Genomic DNA, 24,516 nt, shown 5'->3' with positions numbered 1-24,516 from the left:
CTGAGCCAGCCGGGTATACCAGTACCACCCAGTTTTAATTTTTGTTGATTTACTGTGTGTTTGAAGGTCAGTTCCCCTCTCAGTCTTAGAATATATGTAAGAGACTTTTTCTTTCAGAATTAGCCTCTCCGGTTTCATTACAAACAAAAATTCTGTTGAAACTGTAATTGGGATTTCAGTTGAAACAGAAAGATTATTTACTTTATGGGACAATTTATATCTTTACAATGTTGAGACTTCCCATTTAGAAACAGGATATTCTTGGGTGCCTGGGTGGCTCAGTTGGTTAAGCGACTGCCTTTGGCTTGGGACATGATCCTGGAGTCCCAGGATGGAGTCCTGCATCAGGCTCTGTGCGCAGTGGGGAGTCTCCTTCTCCCTCTGACCCTCTCCCCTTTCATGCTGTCTGTCTCACTCTCTCTCTTTCAAGTAAATAAATATAATTTTTTTTTTAGAAACAGGATATTCTCTTTATTCAACTTAAGAAAAAATCCTTCAGAAAAGTTTATAGTTCTCTTCATATTAATCTTGAATATGTCTAATTTTTAAGTCTTTTACAGTTATTTAAAGTTGTTGTGGCAATTGGGATCTTTTACCTTATGACATTTTAAAAAATTGGTTATTGCTGACATATAATAAAGCTGTTGATTCTTCTATGTTGATCTTGAATTGGATTTCCTTACTAAATGCTTTTATTAAATACAATGATTTTTCATTTGATTCCTTTGGATTTTCAAGATAGTCATATATTATAGCTGGTGTCTATGGCAGTTTTCATTTTGGCATGCAAAATGAAAACTTTTTTTTTTAATCTGTTTTTTAATTTTTTAAAAAGATTTTATTTATTTATTTGTCAGAGAGGGAGATCACAGGTAGGCAGGGAGGCATGCAGAGAGAGAGGGGGAAGCAGGCTCCCGCCGCTGAGTAGAGAGCCCGATGCGGGGCTCAATCCTAGGACCCCGAGACCATGACCTGAGCGGAAGGCAGAGGCTTAATCCACTGAGCCACCCAGGTGCCCCTACACATTTTTTTTCTTATTTTGACATGTTTTTAAGCTCTTTATCAGAAAACTATTAATCCTTTATCATATAGTTTGCAGTGGTTTTTTTTTCATTGTTGTTTTTTGTTTTTTGTTGTTTTTTAAGTTTGTGACTATCGGTAGGTAAAACACTAGACTGGGATATTGGGTTAGAATTCTTTAAACCAAGTCTGGTGAATAAAACTAATTCTTTAAACCAAGTCTGGTGAATAAAACTAAGTCTGGCAGAGGCTTAATCCACTGAGCCACCCAGGTGCCCCTACACATTTTTTTTTCTTATTTTGACATGTTTTTAAGCTCTTTATCAGAAAACTATTAATCCTTTATCATATAGTTTGCAGTGGTTTTTTTTTCATTGTTGTTTTTTGTTTTTTGTTGTTTTTTAAGTTTGTGACTATCGGTAGGTAAAACACTAGACTGGGATATTGGGTTAGAATTCTTTAAACCAAGTCTGGTGTATAAAACAATGGGAAGGCCCACTCTTGGGCTTTTTCCGTTTAGGTTTGGATGTCCTTACAAATGAAAGGCATCAACTAAAAGGTAAAGGAAGGCAGAGGCTGACAAGGGTAACATTCTAGGAGCTGTGAGTGTTGAGGGATTTTCCAGATATAAAAGAAATTGCTGAGCATTTGAGTTGGAATGGTATGAGTATGGGGTTGGGAAAATAATAGGAAGTGCTAAAAGGGATATTTAGCTGCTATGAAAACCATATTGCTTCCCAGAAGAAATATTTATTTTTTATTTTTATTTTTAAAAGATTTTATTTATTTATTTGACAGATAGATCACAAGTAGGCAGAGAGGCAGGCAGAGAGAGAGAGGGGGAAGCAGGCTCCCTGCTGAGCAGAGAGCCTGATGCGGCCTCAGTCCCAGGACCCCTGGGATCATGACCTGAGCCTAATGCAGAGGCTTTAACCCACTGAGCCACCTAAGCGTAGAAGAAATACTTAAAATGGATTTTAATGTCTAGGTTAATGTTGAGCCAGTCACCAGCCTGATCTTATCTTCACTAAGATTTTAAGTTGATTTATTAATATGAAAAATATGGACACAGTTTTTATGTTTATTCAAAATTAGTGGGAAAGTAGAATTCACGTTGAGGTTCACTTTTCAGTCTTTTTCTCCCAGGGAGTACATCTATAGAAACGGCTATCTAAATTTTTTGTTTTGGGGACAGTGCCATATAGTAAATTTGTGAACTCTCTCTCTCATTCTCATTTATATCAGACATGAACATAAACATTTATACGATTGTAGTATATACAAAAACTTTCTTACCTTTAAAAAAAGATTTTAGGGGTGCCTGGGTGGTTCAGTGGGTTAAGCCTCTGCCTTTGGCTCAGGTCATGATCTTGGGGTCCTGGGATCGAGTTCCGCATCAGCCTCTCTGCTCAGCAGGGAGCCTGCTTCCCTCTCTCTCTGCCTGCCTCTCTGTCTACTTGTGATCTCTCTCTGTCAAATAAATAAATAAAATCTTAAAAAAAAAGTTTTTAATCTTCTGTTGCTTTTTCAGAGTTTTTCTTATTTCTTTCTGTTTGGCTATATAAATGTTCTTTATAGACAAGTGGCTTTCGAGAAAAAAGCAATTAGCCCAGTTGTTGGTGTGCAATGAGTGAACTTTTCTGAAATCCATGTTTCAGTATTTAAGTACTTTTTACATATTTTTTATTTTTATTTATTTTTAAAGCTTTTGTATATTTATTGATCAGAGAGAGAGAGATAGCAAGAGAGGGAACACAAGCAGGGGGAATGGGAGAGGGAGAAGCAGAGCTCGATTCCAGAGCCCTGGGACCATGACCCGAGCTGAAGGCAGATGCTTAACTGACTGAGCCACCCAGGCACCCCTAAAGTAAATATTACATTCCCATCAGCAGTGTATCATTGAACCAGTTTCTTGCACCTTCACCAGCATTTGGTGGTGTCACTACTTTTTATTTTAGCCATTCTGATACATGTGCTGTGATACTGGATTGTGGTTCTGATTTTCATTTCCCTGATAGCTAATAATGTTGAACATCTTTTCAGTTGCTTATTTGCCGCTTATATATTCTCTTTGTTGAAAAATCTCTTTATATCTTGTGCCCATTTTCTAATTGGCTTGCTTGATATTTTACTGTTGAGTTTTGAGAAGTCTTTATATAACCTAGGTACTAGTTCTTTGCTGAATGTGTGGTTTGCAAATATTTTCTGTAGCTTATTATTTTTTCATCCTTTCACCTGGGCTTTTTTTTTTTTTTAAGATTTTATTTATTTATTTGACAGACAGAGATCACAAGATTACAGGTAGACAGAGTGGCAGGCAGAGAGAGAGAGGGGGAAGCAGGCTCCCTACTGAGCAGAGAGCCCAATGCGGGGCTTGATCCCAGGACACTGAGATCATGACCTGAGCCGGAGGCAAAGGCTTAAACCCACTTAGCCACCCAGGTGCCCCTCACCTGGGCTTTATAGAACAAAAGTTTCCCCTTCTTGATTGCAAGTCCCCTGTCATCTCTCAAAGGTAACCACTCATGAATTTAATACTTCTCTGACTATTTTATACTCTGTAGCCTATTAGTGTATTAGAAGCTTATTGTGGCAGAAGTAAAAATACTGCTGAGGTCCTGTGGAAGGCTAAGGCAGAAAGAGATACTTCTTAGATTTTTTTAAGTTGAAACCTGGTTCATCTTCCTCTCAGAGATGGCTGTACATAAAGGTATACAGAAATATTTGTTGAATGACTACTTAGTACCCAGGTACTTCTGATTGAAGATATTTAGTACCTATATATTATTTTGAAATGATGTCTACATATCTTTTGGGTTAAGATTGTTAGGATCCTTTACCAATAAATAGATAGCTGTGACAGAAAAGATGTTTTCTTAGAAGTAGTGAACCTGAGTAGCAAACTTGAGGTTTCAGTATTTATTTCTAACTGCATATAGTACATTTAGCTGCCTTGGTTAATAGAGACTTGTGGACAGAACAAATAGTAAAAGATGTACAAGCATTACAATTCCTGGTACAGGAAAGTAAGTTGTAAATTCTGGAAAAAGGGGTTAATTCTGGTGAGGTTCGATGCAGGGTAGGGACCTGTTGAAACAAACAGCTCAATGTTCACTGAGTAGCAGTGAAGGGCCTGACCCTGACCTCCACTGGAGCTGAAAATGTAATCCTCCTCTAGTGAGGCCGTAACTGCTGTCTGAACTTTGTGGTTGTGTGAAGTGGCTATAACAGGAAATGATTCCATGGTACCAGGCATGTATAGGGAAGGACTTGTTCTAGTTCTGGCCAAGTGATTGCACAGGTTGTGGGTGTCACTTTACTTATTTATTTATTTACTTATATTTTTTGTGGGTGTCACTTTAAACATACAAAGACCTGTTCGTTGGAGGAGGAGCAGCTTCCTGAGGATCAGGTACGTATCTGAAGGGATGAGCTCATCCTTCTAACCAGACCTGCTCTAGACGCTGAGTGAATGTTTTCCTAATTGCAAGTCCTGCAGCTGGGAGAAGCAGGAAATGGTTGAAGCTTCAGGCAGTTCGTGAGTAGCAAAAAAATAGAAGCAGTTTTGGGACTCTTTTGAAACATGTAGCTGTGAATATCAGGTTGAAGGTGACACACATTGACACTCAGTCTTTGTCTAAGTTGAGGATTGCAGTAAAGTGGTGGGTCGAGGAAAGCTTTGGTGGTTCTAACTTTAATGATTCTTTTTGAGGTGACTTAATAATTTATTTTTCATACTGTCTTGTTTGATTTTGCTGCTTTAGGAAATAAGAGTTCTGGGGTCTCCTTTTTAATTTCCAGAGATGGACATTTTTTTCTTTATGACTTTTTTGAGCTTCAGTGGATGGGACTTATCCTACTTTTGGAGTCTGCTCTGCTGGCTTTCAGAGCTGTATGCATTATTTTTTTTAATTTTGTTTTAATTTACATATGCTATTTACTTTAAGTAAGGCTCTTTAAAATGAAATTGGTTTAGGGGTGTCTGGATGGCTCAGTTGGTTGTACATCTGACTCTTTGTTTCAGCTTGGGTTATGGTCTCGGGGTCTTTGGATTGAGCCTGGTGTAGGGCTCCCTGCTCAGCAGGGAGTCTGCTTGAGATTCTCTCTGTCTCCCCCTTCTCCTATTCACCCCACCCCCCTGCCCCATCATATACACGTGCATTCTCTAAATAAGTGAATAAATAAAGTGAAATTGGTTTAACAAAAGAAATATTATTATTATTCTTTTTTTCTTTTTTTTCTTTTAAAAGATTTTATTTATCTATTCGACAGAGAGAGATCACAAGTAGGCAGAGAGGCAGGCAGAGAGAGAGAGAGGAGGAAGCAGGCTCCCCGCCGAGCACAGAGCCCGATGCGGGACTCCATCCCAGGACCCCGAGATCATAACCTGAGCCGAAGGCAGCGGCCTAACCCACTGAGCCACCCAGGCGCCCAAGAAATATTATTATTTTTATTAGACTTTTTACTTTGAGATAATTCTAGATTCACGTCGAGTGAGGAGAGATCTGATAACCCCCCCCTTTATTTTTTAAGATTTTATTTATTTATTTGACAGAGAGATCACAAGCAGGCAGAGAAGCAGGCAGAGAGAGAGGGGGGAAGCAGGCTCCCTGCTGAGCAGAGAGCCCAGTGTGGGGCTCCATCCCTGGACCGTGAGATCATGACCTGAGAGCTGAAGGCAGAGGCTTAACCCACGGAGCCACCCAGGTGCCCTAAGAGATCGGGTATACTCTTTATGTGGTTTCCTGAGTAGTAACATGTGGCAAAACTATTGTACAATATCTCAACCAGGATATTGACATTGATACAGTGAAAGTACAAAATATTTTCATCCTCACAGTATCCATTATGTTGCCCTCTTATAGCCATACCCACTTCCTTTCTATATCCTTTCTTTAACCCCTCTCAGCCTCTAATCAAAACATCAGTTTTTGGGGCACCTTCGTGGCTCAGTTGTTAAGCATCTGCCTTCAGCTCAGGTCATGATCCTAGGGTCCTGGGATCCAGCCTATCCAGCCCCACATTGGGCTCCCTGCTCAGTGGGGAGCCTGCTTCTCCCTCTCCCACTCCGCCTGCTTGTGTTCCCTCTCTCACTGTGTCTCTCTCTATCAAATAAATAAAAATCTCTAAAAACAAACACCCTCCCCCCACCGAAAACATCAGTTTCTAAGCAAGAGAATTTTAAAAAAAACATTTATTTGAGAGAGAGAGAGGAAGAGGGAGCACGTACAACCTGGGGGAGGGGTAGAGAGAGGGTGAAAGAAGCTCCCAGCTGAGCGGGAAGCTTGACCTAGGGTCTGTCCCAGGATACTGGGATCATGACCTGAGCCAAAGGCAGCTGCTTAACAAACTGAGCCACCCAGGCACCACTTAAGCAAGAAATTTTTTGTGCAATCTTAAGTAGTTTTATATTATAAATCCATATAGCCTAAATGAAAAGAGCTCTGGACTGGGATGGAAGATTTTGGTTCACTGTAGCTCTGTGACCTTGGGCAAATAATTTTAATTTCTCTGTGCTTCAGCTTCCTTATGCATAAAATTGGATAATGGTATATTAGTTTCTATCTAACCTATTTATAGGATTTTAAGAAATTGTATAGTTCTTTAAAAAATAAGTTCTAGATACATTATTAGCAACAAGGATGATAGTTTTTTTTTTTTTTTTAAAGATTTGATTTATTTATTTGACAGAGAGTGAGAGCAGGAACATAAGCAAGGGGAGGGAGAGAGAGTGAGAGAAGCAGGCTTCCCTCCAGGCAAGGGGCCTAATGGGGGCTGGATCCCAGGACCCTGGGATCACAACCTGAGCAAAGGCAGACACTTAACTGAGCCACCCATGTGCCCCAGGGTGACAGATATTTTCAAACTATAAAATAGAAAGCAAATTTTAAACGAGAGGGATGCCTGGGTGGCTCAGGCAGGTAAGTGTCTGCTTTTGGGTCAGGTCATGATCCCAGAGTCCTGGGGTGGAGCCCTGCATTGGGCTCCCTGCTCAGCTGGGAGCCTGCTTCTCCCTCTCCTTCCGCCCCTCCCCCTCACACTTGTGCTTGCTTACTTTCTCAAATAAATAAAATCTTTCAAAAAGTTGTAAACCAGACACTGTAGCCCAGTTAAGAGTGAATGCTTTAGGGATGCCTGGGGTGGCTCAGTCTGTTAAGTGGCTACCTTTGGCTCAGGTCATGATCCCAGGGATCGAGTGCTGGAATCGAGTCCCACGTCGGGCTCCTTACTTGGAGGGAGCCTGCTTCTCTGTCTGCCTTTGCCTGCCACTCTGCCTGCTTGTGCTCTCTTTCTGACAAATAACTAAATAAAATCTTAAAAAAGAAAGGAGTGAACGTTTTAAAATGAATTTAAATCTTACGGCTCAATTAAATTTCACAGTACTAAATTAACTGATGATCTCAGAGTCACTGTTGTTTATCTGAGAAATCATAAAAACCAAAGAGAGACAAATGTTCTGATATCCAAAAAGAAGAAAGTACTTGGAAAGTTGTAAAGTGGGTGTTAAATCCTGGAAAAATTATAAATGATTAAATAGATGATATGGGATACTAAATGAAAGGAATTTGTATGAGGTGATTTATCAAAAATTACTTCTATTTCGGTTCTTGAATTCTGTTACTTCTATTTAGAAGTATGAGGTAGTGGGTCAGGAAATTGTTCTAGTTATAGTCATAATCCCACACTTACACAGTTTTTCATGATGCATTTATGACTGATATGTGTAAAATGTGGCTTGGCTGATAAATTAAGTGAATGTGTACAAGATTGAATAGTTGGGCCCACTTAGATTGTTGGCTTCACCAGGAAAATCTCTGGTGGATTATTTTTGGACCTTGGGTAGAGTTAAAATTAAAAACAAAACAAAACATGTTAATTATGTAAGTATTGCAAAACTGTAGGAGTAGTTAATATGGCAGATGATGAATAAAGCCTTAAAAATTAAAGCCATAGAATGAAATTGTAGGCCCAAACTGAAATTAAATTTAATAGAGATAATCTCTGTGTTTAAATTCAGAATCTCAAGTTCTGAGATTCTGTATTCCTTCTCCCTCGGGAGGAGCTGGGTAGACTTGTTAGTGTGACAAATTATCTGGAAATTTTGGTTAATTACAAATGTAGCATGAACTGGCTATGTAATGTGCTGCTAAAAACACTTGGCGGCTATATTATTAGAAGTTTATCCAGGTCACAAAAGTATTGGTTCCAGTGTATTTTTGTACTAGGTTGGAAACACATTTTCCATGTTTGTTTAAGTGGACACTGACAAAAGTTGAGAGCACTCCAAGGAAGGCAGGCAGAATTGTAAATGGTCCGAAAGCCATTTATATAGGAAACTTTGGGGACTTGTGGAAGGTAGTGTTGATAAGTTTTAAAACTGCAATTATAATAAAACACCCATAATCCCATCATCCAGAATTAACTGCTCTTATCTGTTCTTTTAGAAATATAAAAAATTGAGATAAAGCCAAAACCCGACTTTCCTCCTTCTTCCTACAAGGAACTCTGTCTTATTTTTATCAAGGTAACACATCTCCGTAGTTTCAAAAATTCAAATAGTATTATATGCTTAGAAGGAAAAATAGCAGTTATCCCACCTCTGGAGGAAACCGTAGTCATATATCTTAAATATATTTTTATATATATATTATATATATATTTTTTAAGATTTTATTTATTTATTTGAGAGGTAGAGATTGCACACAAATGGGGGGCAGAGGGAGAGGGAAAAGGAGAAGCAGACCGAGCAGGGAGTCTGACACAGGACTGGATCCCAGGACCCTGAAATTGTGACTTGAGCTGAAGGCAGATGCTTAACCGACTGAGCCACCCAGGTGCCTGGATCTTAAATATTTCTAATAGCATAGTCGTAACACTTGCTTTTAAAAAATATTAAACCTGTATACAGTGCCATAGAAGATGAGTGTTTGGTTCTTTTAAATGCATATATGTCTTTTCCCTTATATTCTCAATATGGTTATGTAATTTTGGGGGGCTAAATCATTATTTTTTTATTTTACACAAATATTGAACCTGAGCTATATAATGTATAATGATTATAATTATTTTCTCATACAACTTTTAATTTTCCTTAGGCATAATTAATTACCATGCTTTTTTTACTTGCTCAGCTTTCAAAGTTCAGCTTACTAAATTATTCCCAGATTCTCAGCCAGGACCATAAAGCTCTGCCCCATTCATTCAAGTCCAATAGATAATTTATAATTTTTTTTTAACCCTTAGAGATCTACTTTGCATATTCTGTATATTCTATATTCTGCTCTAGCATGGGTTGGTTGGTTCTATAGATCTCACCCTGGGATTTCCTTTTACTATCCTCCTGGGAATTCTGTTTCCTGAATTACTTGTCATTTTCTTTCTTGCTTCTCCAGAACCTCTCTGAGAGTTAAAATTTATGAGAATTAAATTTTTTGAAATCTTGCATATTTGAAAATGTTTTTATTCTATCCTTGATATAAAATAATACTCTATTTAATAGAATTTTCTGTTGGAAATCATTTCCTCATTATTTAAAGGTATTGCTATTTTCTTCCTGTGTTGCCCATGAAAAGTCTAATATTCTTTTTATTTTACTTTTACAAAAACAAATGGTAGTTTTTAAAAATAAATAAAAATATATAATTTATAGAAATACAGACTGGGCATTTGCAATATGTTTACTTCAGAAGTCTACAGAAAATGTATTGTTTTTATATGCACATTTCTTTTTTTTTTTTAAAGATTTTTTTATTCATTTATTAGCGAGAGAGAGTGAGCACGCAGAGGGAGAGGAAGAAGCAGACACCCCACTGAGCAGGGAGCCCAGATATGGGACTTGATCCCAGGACCCTAGGATCATGACCTGAGCTGAAGGCAGACACTTAACTGACTGAGCCACCCAGGTGCCCCTGTATGCACTAATTCTTATGAAGGAATTGGGATCTGACCATTGAGGTACTCCATTATTATTATTTTTTTAAAGTAGGCTCTGTGCCCAATATATGGAGCTGGAACTCATGATTCTGAGATCAAGACCAGAGCTGAAATCAAGAGTCAGATACTTATCTGACTGAGCCACCCAGGCACCCTCCATCATTCTTGTTTTTAAACACTTTTTTTGGTTAAATATACATAACATAAAGCTTACCATTTGAACCATTTTTAAGTGTATGCTTTTGTGGCATTAAGTACATTTATATTGTTGTGCAACCTGATGTCATTCTGATTTCATTCCTTTGTATGATACCTTTTTTTCCTTCTCTCTAGATACTTACAGAATTTTCTCTTTATTCCTAGTGTTCTACAGTTTAGAATTATTTGTGCCATAGTGTGGATTTTTAAATTCATTATGGTAGGGGCTTTGTGATTCCTTTAAATTGAAAACTCATGATCTTAAAATCTGGGATATTTTTTGTACTTTTTCTTTGATATTTTCCTCTTCTCTTTTTTCTGGAAAGCCTGAATTGATTCTCTGTTTTTTAATCCATTATCTTTTCCATTTCTTTGTCTTTATATTTTACATGTTGGGAGATGTCCTTAAATTTGTCTTTCAAGTCTTCCATTGAACTTTGTATTATTTCTTGGTTTAGAGATGCAAAATCTTTCCTTTCTGAGAAATACATTTTAGATTTTTAAGTTTTCTTATATTCTCTGGATTGTCTGTCTCCTTCAGGCTCCACCCCCCCATCCCCATTTGAGTACCATCAGCTGTATGTATTTATAGGTATTCTTTTGGGCCTGTCAGTTTTCCCAGATGGAAGTCCTCTAGTTTCTTGCTGGGGGAGCTTGGTGTCTGACTACAAGTGGTTTGGTGCTGAGAGGGAGAAGAGGGATGGGGGATCTCCCCATTTAGTATATAGACTTTAACTTAATTTCCATGTGCTTTTTTAAGATTGAAATTTTTAAATTTTAAGTTTTAACTTAAAAATTGAATTTTAAATTTAGATAAAAATTTATTTATTTCAGAGTGAGAGTGAGTAAGAGAGAGCATGAGAGGGGAGAAGGTCAAAGGGAAAAGCAGATTCCGCATGGTGCTGGGAGCCCAAAATGCAGAAGGCAGTTGCTTAACCAACTGAGCCACCCAGGCACCCCATTTAACTTCTTAAACACATTTTTTAATTGCTTTTCCATTTTTAAGTTCCACCCCACATTCCCTCCTGCAAAGGGTGCCAATCCTGAGCCTTCCCTGGGTTCTGTAGTAGGAGTATGTATGCTTTTGTTTGCCAACATTTACCCTCTGGTTCTTTCTCTGGTATGTTAATCAATTACCGCACATTTATCTGCTTTCCAGCTTCTAAAATTTTGTGTAATTCTTCCCCTGTTTTCAGTTACTTTGTCTTTATGGATTTTTACCTTTTGTATTCCTTTACTCTTATTTTTGGTGGAGAATTAAATTAGAAGGGTGTGGAGGTAAATTGTGTAATTAATATATTTAAGTAGAAATGCAGTCCATTTCTTATAATTTTGTGTATGTATAAAATGTATCCACATCTGATGTATAGTAGTGCTTTATGTGTTTTGGAAATTTTACATAAATGGGAGTGCCTGGCTGGCTCACTCAATAGAGCATACAGCATGTGACTCTTGATCTCTGGTTGATCCCTATGTTGGGTATATAAAATATTTAAAAATAAGGGGCTCCTGGGGGCTCAGTTGGTTAAGTAACTGCCTTTGGCTCAGGTCATGATCCTGGAGTCCTGGGATCGAGTCGCACATCGGGCTCCCTGCTCGGCAGGGAGTCTTCTTCTCCCTGTGACCCTCTCCCCTCTCATGCTCTCTCTCGCTCTCAAATAAATGAATAAAATCTTAAAAAAAATATTTTAAAATAAAAAAAATAAAAATTTTATATGAATGGGGGTGCCTGGCTGCTCAGTCAGTAGAGCATGCAACTCTTGATCTTGGGGTTCAGAGTTCAAGCCCCATGTTTGATGTAGAGATTACTTAAAAATAATAAAAACTTAAAGAGAATTTTTACATAAGTGGACTATTTTAGGGATAACTCTACAACTTTTTTCCTCAGCATTATATTGAGATTGAATAGATCTAGTTTAAATAGATTTAGTTTAAATAGATCTAGTTCATTTTTGAATGCTATGTAGCAATAAATCTTAAGATTGTAATATATTGTATTTTCTTTTGATGAGCATTTAGATTGTTTTTGTTTTTGTTTTTGTTTTCCTCTAATAAAGATATGTGTGAGAATTTTTCTAAGCTATGATGAGAGGTGAAATTTCTAGGTTATTTATCTATTGCTGCATAACAAATTACCTCAAAATTTAATGACTTAAAACAATATTTGGGGGCACCTGGGTGGCTCTGTGGGTTAAAGCCTCTGCCTTTGGCTCAGGTCATGATCCCAGGGTCCCGGGATCGAGCCCCACATTGGGCTCTCTGCTCAGCGGGGAGCCTGCTTCTCCCGCACCCGCCCCGCCTGCCTCTCTGCCTACTTGTGATCTCTGTCAAATAAATAAATAAAATCTTAAAACAAAAACAAAATAAAAACAAAAACAATAAATATTTGTTATCTCATGTTTCTATGGGTCAGGATTCAAGGTGTGTGCTACCCTATGACCCAGCAATTGCACTACTAGGTATTTACTCCAAAGATACAAATGTAATGATCCAAAGGGACACTTGCACCCCAGTCTTTATAGCAGCAATGTCTACAATAGACAAACTCTGGAAAGAGCCCAGCTGTCCTTCAAAAGATAAATGGATAAAGAATATATGGTGTGTTTGTACACACACACACATGCACGCACACACTGGAATAAAACTCAGCCATCAAAAAATGAAATCTTTTTGCATTGATGTGAATGGAACTAGAAGGTACTATGCTAAGCGAAATAAGTCAATCAGAAAGACATCATATGATCTTATATGAGGAATTTAAGAAACAAAACAGGGGTGCCTTGATTGCTCAGCTGGTTAAACATCTGCCTTTTGCTCAGGTTATGATCCTAGAGTCCCAGGATCAAGCCTGTGCAGTGGGGAGTCTGCTTCTCCTTCTGCCCCTCACCCTGCTCATGCTCTTTCTCTCTCTCTCAAATAAGTAAAACCTGTGGGGGAAAAAAAAAAAAAAACAAAAACAAAATAGAGGGTCATAGGGGAAGGGACAAAAAAAAGAAACAAGACAAAATTAGAGAGGGAAACAAAATGTAAATGTACCACATTGAGTCATAGTCATACTAGAATATTTAGCCTGAAAGAGGTGATTAAGGGAACATAAGAATTTTGTCTTACATATTTGGAATGCTTATGTAAAGAGGAGATAGTAGATTTGCTTACTTTTAGATCAGAGATTGAACTTAGAATGGTGGGTGTAAATTAGAATCTGTCTTAGGGTGCGGGGGACTCGGTTGAGCATCTGACTTTTATTTATTTATTTTTTTAAGATTTTATTTATTTATTTGACAGAGAGAGATCACAAGCATGCAGAGAGGCAGGCAGAGAGAGAGGAGGAAGCAGGCTCCCTGCTGAGCAGAGAGCCCGATGCGGGGCTCGATCCCAGGACCCTGAGATCATGACCTGAGCCGAAGGCAGCGGCTTAACCCACTGAGCCACCCAGGCGCCACAAGCATCTGACTTTTAGTTTCAGCTCAGGTCATGATCCTCATGGGTTGTGAGATTGAGCCCCGTCTGGGGCTCCCCAGTCATCAGGAATTCTTCTTGAAATTTCGCTCCTTCTGCTCTTCCCCCAGCTTGTGTGCAAGTGTATACTCTCTCAAATAAATAAATAAATCTTCTAAAAAAATTTGCTGCCTTATGGGATAATGTACTCTCTGTTCTTGAACATATTCTGGCAGAGGCTGTGACCCCTTATAAAAAGGATTATAAAAAGTGTTCTTGCATTAGGTTAGAAAGCTAAGTATATGCTCTTTAAAGATTCTTTCTACTCTAAGATTCTATAATTATAAATGAATGAGTTTTAAACTGTTCGTATTTGAATAGTCTGTTCAGGGAGAAGTGTATAAAAATACATGTGCATTTGTACATTTGAGGTTTTATTTATTTATTTATAAGTGAGTCAGTATTGAACTTTTTTTTTTTGCTTCTTTTGTAAATAACTTCTTTCCATTTAATGCAGATATTTTAGAATTAAAATAAATATATTTATTAATTTACATATGAGAGAGAGAGAGAGGCAGAAGCAGACTCCCCAAGGAGCAGGGAGCCTGATACGGAATTTGATCCCAGGACCCTGGGATCATGACCTGAGCCAAAGGTAGACGCTTAACCATCTGAGCCACCCAGGTGTCCCTGAGATTGATTTAGAAGACCGGGCTAAAGAAATGAAATCTTGCCATTTGCAATGACATGGATGAAACTAGAGGGTATTAGGCTGAGCGAAATATGTCAATCAGAGAAAGAAAATTATATGATCTCCCTGATAGGAGGAATTTGAGAGGCACAGAGCGGGGTTTGGAGGGTAGGGAAGGAAAAAATGAAACAAGATGGGATCGGGAGGGAGACAAACCGTAAGAGACTCAATCTCACAAAACAAACTGAGGCTTGCTGAGGAGAGGGTAGTTGGGTTATGGACATTGGGGAGGGTATGTGATGTGAGTGCTGTGAAGTGTGTAAGCCTGATGATTCACAGACCTGTACCCCTGGGGCAAGTAATACATTATATGTTAATAAAAATAATAATAATAAAAAAAGAAGACTCAGGCTAAGAAGGTAGGAGGAGAGCTATAAATTTATACTTTTAATTACTGAAAAAAATCAGTGTTCATATCCTATTTTTATTTTATATTCCTTTGGCTACTATAGGATGTTTACTAATACAATTCTTATTTTAAAATGTTAGAAGTGACTCATTTTTTTTCTTCCAGCAAAAAATTATTTTTATTGTAAAAAAAATAGAAAATACAAATGAGGAAAAAATAAGAGGTAAATACCCTATAATATTCCTGCCCAAAGATTATATTAACTATATTAATATGATAAAATGACATATAATCTCTTTGACCTTTTTTTTTTTTTTAAAAGATTTTATTTATTTATTTGACAGAGATCACAAGTAGGTAGAGAAGCAGGCAGAGAGAGAAGAGGAAGCAGGCTCCCCACCGAGCAGAGAGCCTGATGCGGGACTCCATCCCAGGACCCTGGGATCATGACCTGAGCCAAAGGCAGAGGCTTTAACCCACTGAGTCACCCAGGTGTCCTCTCTCTGACCTTTTAATTTAATGTGCGCGCACACACACACACACACACGTTGTTGGTGGTAGTATGTTCTATAACATCATCGTGAACACTGAAATAATGAGTACTGAATTATTGCTCCTAGAACAAATACGGATTAGGTTCCTGTGTACCTCTGGTTATATTTTCATTAACTGATTAATCCCTAAATTCATTTTATGTGTGTTGTTTAAAGAGATCTTATTTTTTTGAAGAGTTTTTTTAAAAAAATATATTTTTGAGAGAGAGAGTGCATGCGTGAGTGAGTATCCACGAGTGGGGGGAGGGGCAGTGGGAGAAGCAGGCTTCCTGCTGAGAAGGGAGGCTGATGTGGGACTTGATCCTTGGACTCTGGGATCATGACCTGAGCCAAAGGCAGATGCTTGACTGAACCTCCCAGGTACCCTAAGGACATGTTATTTAATATATATTATTAATTTATTTATGTTGAACTCACAACAGATAGCCCTGTAATTTATGCCTGAATGAATGTATATAACATGTATTATATCCAGAAGGCACATCACAACCTTTTTAGAAACACTGGATAGCACTTTAGCTCTATGCTTGGAGGTCATTTTGAACAGGAATCACCCAACCAAGAATACAAAAATATGAAGAATGTAACACCACACCACAAAAAAGGACTTTTTTTTAATAGTATGAAAGCTGAACCAAGAAAGCCAAGCATTTCATTGTCTAGTTTGACCTTGATTGGGAGTGTGCATTTCAGGCAACTCAAAATTTTTACCATTCTGTATATGTCCATTGACCAGAGAATTGCTGCAAATATTGATTTTGGGGTGACAAATGTATTTTGACAAGTAGGCAAATTTGTGCATACAGAATTTATGAATAATGAGGATTGACGTGTGTGTATGTAGTGTGTGTATGTAGTGGCTTCTGTTTTCCCAAAGATTTTTTTTATTTATTTGACAGAGAGATCACAAGTAGGCAGAGAGGCAGGCAGAGAGAGAGGGGGAAGCAGGCTCCACGCTGAGCAGAGAGCCTGATGCAGGGCCCGATCCCAGGACCCTGAGACCATGACCCGAGAGAAAGCAGAGGCCTAACCCACTGAGCCACCCAGGCACCCCTCCATTTTGTTTAATTATATAATTATATAAGAAAGAAGTAATTACATAAGAAAGAAGTAATTTTGAAAGTACTGTTAAAATTTGCTCCTTTCACCTAACATTCTAATCTTTCAACAAGTATTTATGTCTTGCCCACTGTGTATCCACATAGTGTTCTAGACTCTGAGATGCCATAGCAAACAAAACTGACAAAGTGTCTGCCTCAGGGAGCTTACATTCTAATAGAGAAGGTATTCTTCTACCAGTACTTCTGTCTACTAGATAGAAGTACTATCTGGTAGTGTTAAGTACAACAACAGCAAAATAAAGCAAGGTAAAGAGATAGGGTGGCAAGTGGTCATTTTAGTTTTAAAAATTTATTTTTTCATTGAAGTATAGTTGAAATAGGTAGTAATTTTACATGAAGGGAAGTCCCTTTGAGGAGGGTAATATTTAAGTCAAGACCAGAATGAAATGAAGGTTCAGACTATAGAAAGAGCTAGGGAATAGATTTTCAGAGGAGAGAGATTAGCAAGTGAAGAAGTCTTGAGATGGGAAGTTACTTGAAATCTTTGAAAAATAAAGGGCAAAGAGCAGTAAAGATGAAATTGTTAAGAGAAGTAGAAGCTGGATCATGAGAATTTTAAGATAAGGAATCTAGATTTTATTCAGAACGTATCGGGAAGACAACGTAATTACACTGATTTCTATTTGGTCTCCCTTGCTTCCATTATAATCAGTCACTCTACACAGCAACTAGAATAATCTTTAATAATGATTTATTAAAGATTATTCTAGTTGCTGTGTAGAGTGACTGATTATAATGGAAGCAAGGGAGACCAAATAGAAGGCTATTGTAGTAGTATTCTAGGCAGTAGATAGAGGTGGCTTTGTCTTGGATGGTAACAGTGGAGGTGGTAAGAAGGGATATGTTTTGATAGTAGCACCCATAAGATTTGCTGATGGTTTGCTGAGATGTTAGGGAAGGAAGGAAGTCAAGCATGGCTCCAACTTTAGCCAGAACAAGTGAGTGAATGGTAGTACTATTTACTGAGATATGGAAGAGTATGGAGTAGCTGACTGGGGTGTACTTGGCGAGAATTAAGTTTTTGTTCTTTAGGACATGTTAGGTTCGAGATGCCTGGTAGACAACCAAGTGGTGATACTCAGTAGAAAGTTGAATGTACGTGTCTGGACCTCAGGGGAAGAGAATGGATCTGGAGATTAAGGGTATGATGTTTATGTGTTTATGATGTTATGTGTTTATGTCAGTAAATATTCATCTACAACATATTTTTTTATGATTGAGTCATGCTCCTGACAGCAAGCCCTCTTGGTCAACTATAGACCCCTGACAGTTAAAACTAGAAATAGACAAGACCACTTAATTCATGTTCAAACTAAACCCTGTTGTGTTTATTTTTTATGGTACTTTGTTAATGCATTGACAGAGATGTTTGCAGTGACCAAAACATTCCAACCAGCAGACCAGAAAAGCCTTGATAGCAACAGAATGCCTAGAAGACCACACCCCACTACATTCCCTTCCCTGCCCGTAATTACCACTGAACACGTATGGACCTTCACCCATGATCACGTGCTCTCTGCCTGCTCTCTCATGCTACCTCCCTTAACCACCCTCTGCAAAAATCTAGGTGTTCATCTTGCTGGCAGAGATACTGGTTGGTAAGGCTTGAGGCTGCCACGTCCCCCGGTTGCCAGCCCTTGAAGAAAATCTCTCCCTTTCTCTTTTCCAAGCCCTCATCTCTTGAGCTAGTGACTTCTCTTGGGGTGAGTTTATCCAAATTTGTTTGGCAACATTCTGGGAAACCCATCCAGGAGCTGTGTCTTCAGTTTGTCCACTCTACTTGGGGTTCTTTGGGATGGGGCATTTGGCTACAGTAGCACTCTAGGGCTTACGTGTTTGTTTCCTAAGTTAGTGGCTATGATAGGCCATTCTGTAACATTCTGTTGTATTTAAATGTACTGTATTTTTTTTTAAAGATTTTATTTACCTGAGAGAGAGAGAGAGAGCGAGAGAGAGAGAGCATGAGAGGGGAGAGGGTCACAGGGAGAAGCCAACCTCCCCGCTGAGCAGGAAGTCCGATGCAGGACTCGATCCTGGGACTCCAAGATCGTGATCTGAGCTGAAGGCAGTCACTTAACCAACTGAGCCCAGCCAGGTGCCTCTTTATGTACTGTATTTTGTGATGAGTAATTTTGTAAGTCCATATTTTAAACCAATTCCTGTAGGGTATTTGCAGTGCAGTTTTGACATTAATGAGAATTAGCTCTATTTATTTTTTTATTTTATATATTTTTAAAGATTTTTATTTATTTTACAAACAGAGATCACAAGTAGGCAGAGAGACTGGCAAAGAGAGAGGAGGAAGCAGGCTCCCTGTGGAGCAGAGAGCCCAATGTGGGGCTTGATCCCAGGACCCGGGATCATGACCTGAGCCAAAGGCAGAGGCTTTAACCCACTGAGCCACCTAGGCGCCCCGAATTAGCTCTATTTATGCCAGTTAAGGGCATTGTCCCTCACAAAACTTTCTGCATTTGAGATGCCAACTACAAGTTCAGGAATCTCCAGGCCATCTGTATTTCTGACCAAATTCAGGAGTTCTGAGCCCCTCAGATTTGATAATTCACTAGAACAACTCATAGAACTCAGGAAAGTGCTGTTCTTAGGATTACAATTTTATTATAGCAAAAGGTTACAAATTTGAACCAGCAAAAGGGAGAGATGCATAGGGCAAGGTCTAGGAGATTCGCAAAAGCAAAGCTTCTGTGTCCTCAGGATGTGTCACCTTCCCAGCACATTGATGTGTATTACTAACCAGAGAAGCTCACCAACTCTGTGTTCACAGTTTTTACTAGGATTTCATTAGGTAGACAGGAGTGATTGAATCATTGGCTGTATGTTTGAACTCTGTCTTCAACCTGTTTCTATTCCCCAAAGGTCAGGCTAATATCATGTGGCTCAGTGCATCAATCCTTTAATCATATAGTTGGTCTTTCCAGCATGGGCATCCCTCATCTTGAAACTAGGGGCCCAATGTCAGTCACTTGGTTAGCATAAACCCAATGAGGCTGGAAGAACCCACCTTAAATAACACAGACACTCCTATCAGTTGGGAAATTCCAAAGGTTTAGAGGCTTACCTCGCAGGAACCAGGCACACAGACCAGTCAAATTCTTTATTATACAATAGTGTTAAAACCCAATTAAGTTATTACATCCTTTGGAAAACCTTACTTAGACTTTCCAAGGGCCTTTGTTCACATCTCTGTTACAGTTTTTCTTTTTTCTCTCATTAGTGAACCCTTTGAAGTTCCCCTGATTTTAGTCATCTTTGTACCTCAAATATTAGCACTATATCTGGCTTACAGTAGTAAGTAGGCTCAGTAAGTATTTAATGAGTTAAAATATTTAAGCTATAGTTCATAAGAGGAGAAGTTCAGTGTAGAATTCTCTTATTAGAATTTCAAAGGTCAAATAGAATCAGTGGTCTCACTTCATTTCTCTTATTCCATTCATCACCATTTGCTCTACTTTAACATTTTTACATCTTTTTAATGTGGACATCAAATATGCAAAAGAAAAAAGGAGATTTTGCTTTTTTTTTTTTTTAAAGATTTTATTTATTTGAGAGAGATCACAAGTAGACAGAGAGGCAGGCAGAGAGAGAGAGAGGGAAGCAGTCTCCCCACTGAGCAGAGAGCCCAATGCGGGACTCGATCCCAGGACCCTGAGATCACAACCCGAGCCGAAGGCAGTGGCCAAACCCACTGAGCCACCCAGGCGCCTGGAGATTTTGCTTTTTAAAATAATATATCAACAGTATTTAAAGAACAACCTTTTCTAATGCATTTAAAATATACCAAATTTCTACTTACACAGTTTATAGAGACTGCATTGTCATGTAAGTATTATCATGCTGAACCTCAGAGAATCTTTATGTTTCCTTCTGATATTAAGGATGAATAAGTTCTGGGGCACCTGCGTGGCTCAGTTGTTAAGTGGCTGCCTTCAGCTCAGGTCATGATCCCAGGGTCCTGGGATCAATCCCCATATTGGGCTCCTTGCTCAGCGGGAAGCCCGCTTCTCCCACTTCCACTTCCTCTGCTTGTGTTCCTTCTCTTGCTGTGTCTTTCTCTGTCAAATAATAAATGGAATCTTTAAAAAAAAAAAAAAGATGAATAAGCTCTAATGTCTTCTAGTGTGCCCTATCTGTGCATAGGTAGAGAGTACTTAGTAAAAATGGAATAATATTCCCTAAACCACTCTGTATTAAGATAAATATAAATATAAATACAAATATAAATACACACATGCACGCACACACATATTACCCAAAGTGTATTTATGGGATGGTTTCCCACTCATCTTGATTCAGGGTGTTTTTAATTCTTTTTAAAAAATTTTTTTTAAGGGGCGCCTGGGTAGCTCAGTGGGTTAAGCCTCTCCCTTTGGCTCAGGTCATGATCTCAGGGTCCTGGGATCAGAGCCCTGCATCGGGCTCTCTGCTCAGCGGGGAGCCTGCTTCTCCCTCCCTCTCTGCCTGCCTCTCTGCCTACTTGTGATTTCTGTCTCTGTCAAATAAATAAATAAAAATCTTTAAACAAAAATTTATTTTAATATATTTATTGTTTGTTTTTAAATAATGACAATTTAAAATAGTGACACCCACAAAGCCAGTATCACTATCTAAAATGTTTTCATAACCAGAACCCTGCTGAGAAATGTAAGATTATAAAATTCATAGTTTTTAATTCATCCATCAAATATTAATTAAACATCTAAAATATTCCAGATACAACATTGAGCCCTGGGGACTCAAAGATTAATATAGCATGATCCCTAACATTAAGAAGCTTAAAGCTTTTGGGGCAAGACACAACATTCATCAGATCACTGAACAATGTTAAGGTAAGAGATTAATGCAGTGCTATGGGGTGCTTACCACGAGTGTGAATATAGCCTGGAGACCTTCCTGGAGTGGAGTGGTGGTGCGTGAAAGTGGGCATAGATGCTTTGCAAACTATAAATACTATGCAAATATAGGCAAGTATTATTGATATATGTTCTTACCAAAGAGTTTCGCCTATAAGAAAAGACAGTTAAATAGTCTGAAGTGGAAAATGATTACTCATTTTTGCTAAGACTTACACACTTTTTCCTTGATTGGAGCTGCTAAAATACTACCTGGTGACTAGTGTTAAGGGAATGTCCAGAAAAAACAAAAACAGAAAAAATTACTGGTGCATTTAGCATAGAATTTAACTTTTAAATCATGTGGCCCCGGGCTGTACATTGTAGGTATTAGATAATGTATATTCAGTGACAGTCACAAACTTGGTCATTGCTTCCAAATAAAATTAAGACCTTAATTCCATAAGGGTGATTTTAGTTCTGCTTCCATCTGAAGGAGCATCCATCTGTAAGTCTTGTTTTTCCTTCTGTGCACTGGCAAAGGACAGTGGAGAAGCCAACACACTAAACTACTGTTTGTGCATGGCCAAAGATGGTACTGATTTTGTAGCATCCTGGACACTTCACATCCACCCATGAAGTAGGAATTGGGGCTCTGCATGAGGCACTTCTTGTGCTTACTCTTCTCTTCCTTCAGGGATGGGTGGAGGAGGTCCTCTCATTGGGAGGTGGTCACCACTGGAAAGCAAAAAACAAAAGCAAAAATAAAAATGAAAACAAACCTAATGTCTTTATAATCTTTATCTAGGCTGGTTCGTATGAGATAGTATTTCACTGGGATGTATCCTTTTTGGAGTAGTAGAGACAAATTATTTGCATGAGATTTATTTTTTCTCTATTACATAATTTTTCTTTTTCTTTTTGTTTAGAATTTAAAAAACATTTTTGAGAGAGACACACAAAGAGAGCACCAGCCAGGTGAGGGGCAGAGGGAGAAGTAGACTCCCTGCTGAGCAGGGAGCCTGATGTAAGGCTGGATCCCAGGACCCTGAGATCATGACCTGAGACAAAGGGAGATGCTTAACCATCTGAACCACCTAGGCACCCCGTTACATAATTTTTCATTTGCATGAGATTTAAAAAAATGCATTTTAAGAAATCTGATTTTTATTAAATTCCTATCCTTTTTCCATAAGCTTTTAAACACATTATTTAGAACAGTTTTTACCGATTTTTAACTGATTTTTATTAAATTCTTATCCTTTTTTCATAAGCTTTTTTTTTTTTTAAAGATTTTATTTATTTATTTGAGAGAGAATGAGTGAGAGAGAGCATGAGAGAGGAGGAGGTTAGAGGGAGAAGCAGACTCCCCAAGGAGCTGGGAGCCCGATGCGGGACTCGATCTTGGAAGTCTGGGATCATGACCTGAGCCGAAGGCAGTCGCTCAACCATCTGAGCCACCTAGGCACCCTTTCATAAACTTTAAAACATGTTTTTTAGAACAGTTTTAGATTACAGAAAAGCTGAGATGATAGTATGGAGTTCTCTATTTCCTCATCCAGTTTTCATTATTATTATTTTTTTAAAGATTTTATTTATTTGAATTTTTTTTTTTTAAGATTTTATTTATTTATTTGACAGACAGAAATCACAAGTAGACGGAGAGGCAGGCAGAGAGAGAGGAGGAAGCAGGCTCCCCGCTGAGCAGAGAGCCGGATGTGGGACTCGATCCCAGGACGCTGGGATCATGACCTGAGCCGAAGGCAGCGGCTTAACCCACTGAGCCACCCAGGCGCCCCAAGATTTTATTTATTTGATAGACAGAGATCACAAAGCAGGCAGAGAGGAGGAAGCGGGCCCCCTGCCAAGCAGAGAACCCGATGTGGGGCTCGATCCCAGGACCCTGAGATCATGACCTGAGCCGAAAGCAGAGGATTAACTCACTGAGCCACCCAGGCGCCCCCAGTTTTCATTATTACTAACATCTTAGAGTTATTGCAGTTAATGAATCAATATTGGTACATTATTATTAAACACTTCAAATTTCGTCAGCTGTTATCTTAGGTCTTTTCTTTGTTCCAGGCTCCCATCCAGGATACTGCATTAATTTAGTAGTCATGTCTCCTTAGGCTCTTCTTGGCTGTCACAGACTTTCCTTGTTTTTGATGACCTGATAGTTTTGAGGAGTACTAGTGAAGTATTTTTAGGATGCTTCTCTTCTGGAATTTGTCTGATGTTGTTCTCATAATTAGACTGGGGTTGTGGGTTTTGAGGTGTGTTAACCTTATTTTTTTTTTAAAGAGATTTATTTTTTTGATAGACACAGCGAGAGAGGTAACAAGAGCAGGGGGAGTGGGAGAGGGAGAAACAGGCTTCCTGTAGACCAGGGAGCCCGATGCAGGGCTGGATCCCAGGATTCTGGGATAATGACCTGAGCTGAAGGCAGATGCTTAATGACTGAGCCACCCAGTTGCCCCTGGGTGTGTTAACCTTAGAAATAAAAGTCTTACCAGTAACACTGTTTAATATACCAGCAAAAATGCTTTTACTTGGGAATAACAGAGAATTGCAATTCAGGCTATGCAAGCTATGGCAAAGCCATAGGCAAATCTCACAAACAAAGGAGTGGAACCTTATTTTAATGGAGAAAGAGGAAGTTGGAAGGGTTTATTTTGAACAAAAGTCCATTGGAGAAAAGCAAGAGTGTAGGGTGATTTTCAAAGCCTGAGTTGCAGAATTAGTAGATTTTTTTTTTAAAGATTTTATTTATTTATTTGACAGAGAGAAATTACGAGTACACTGAGAGGCAGGCAGAGAGAGAGAGAAGGAAGCAGGCTCCCTGCTGAGCAGAGAGCCCGATGCGGGACTCGATCCCAGGACCCTGAGATCATGACCTGAGCCGAAGGCAGCGGCTTAACCCACTGAGCCACCCAGGCGCCCCAGTAGATTTTTTTAATATGAGACGCAGTCTACATCGTTCTCTGTTGGGACCTTTAGTTGACAGTTCTTTTCCAGTGATGATGATTCTGTTGGATTTGTAATTGACAGTTTTTCCTGTAATTGATATTGAGTGGTACAGCTCCCCCTTCCAGCCTCCCCTTCTAGCATCTAGAGTCTACTTTAGTGAGGTTTCCCTTTTTTAGTTTTCACAAGTGGAAGATCACAGATACAGTGCTATTCTTATAACATCATATCAAGGGTATATATTGACATGATTTATCATTGTTGATAATGATCTTAATCACCTGGCTGAGGTTGTCAAGTTTCTCTGCTAAAGTTAGTCTCCCCCTTCCCTTTTTCTATG

At 38.8% G+C, this 24,516-nt stretch overlaps 1 protein-coding gene and 1 pseudogene across 5 annotated transcripts in view; one reads left to right on the top strand and one right to left on the bottom strand.

The window, feature by feature from the left end:
• Window positions 1-24,516, top strand: part of USP54 (ubiquitin specific peptidase 54) — a 119,747-nt gene that overhangs the window by 7,326 nt on the left and 87,905 nt on the right. Inside the window, exon 1 of one of the 5 annotated variants that reach the window (XM_032311737.1) lies at window positions 4,354-4,432. The exons of 2 other annotated variants lie outside the window; for them this stretch is intronic. The gene's annotated coding sequence lies outside the window, so the exon portion shown is untranslated. Of the gene's footprint in view, window positions 1-4,353; window positions 4,433-4,462; window positions 4,559-17,397; window positions 17,508-24,516 lie in introns of those variants that run through there. 2 more of the 5 variants (XM_032311736.1, XM_032311739.1) reach the window with 2 other exon arrangements.
• Window positions 21,687-24,516, bottom strand: part of LOC116572812 — a 28,214-nt pseudogene continuing 25,384 nt past the window's right edge.

The sequence above is a fragment of the Mustela erminea genome, chromosome 14, assembly GCF_009829155.1.
Source record: "Mustela erminea isolate mMusErm1 chromosome 14, mMusErm1.Pri, whole genome shotgun sequence".
NCBI lineage: Eukaryota > Metazoa > Chordata > Mammalia > Carnivora > Mustelidae > Mustela > Mustela erminea.
The sequence above is the reverse complement of the archived record's forward strand: the minus strand, read 5'-3'. Positions and strand labels throughout refer to the sequence as shown.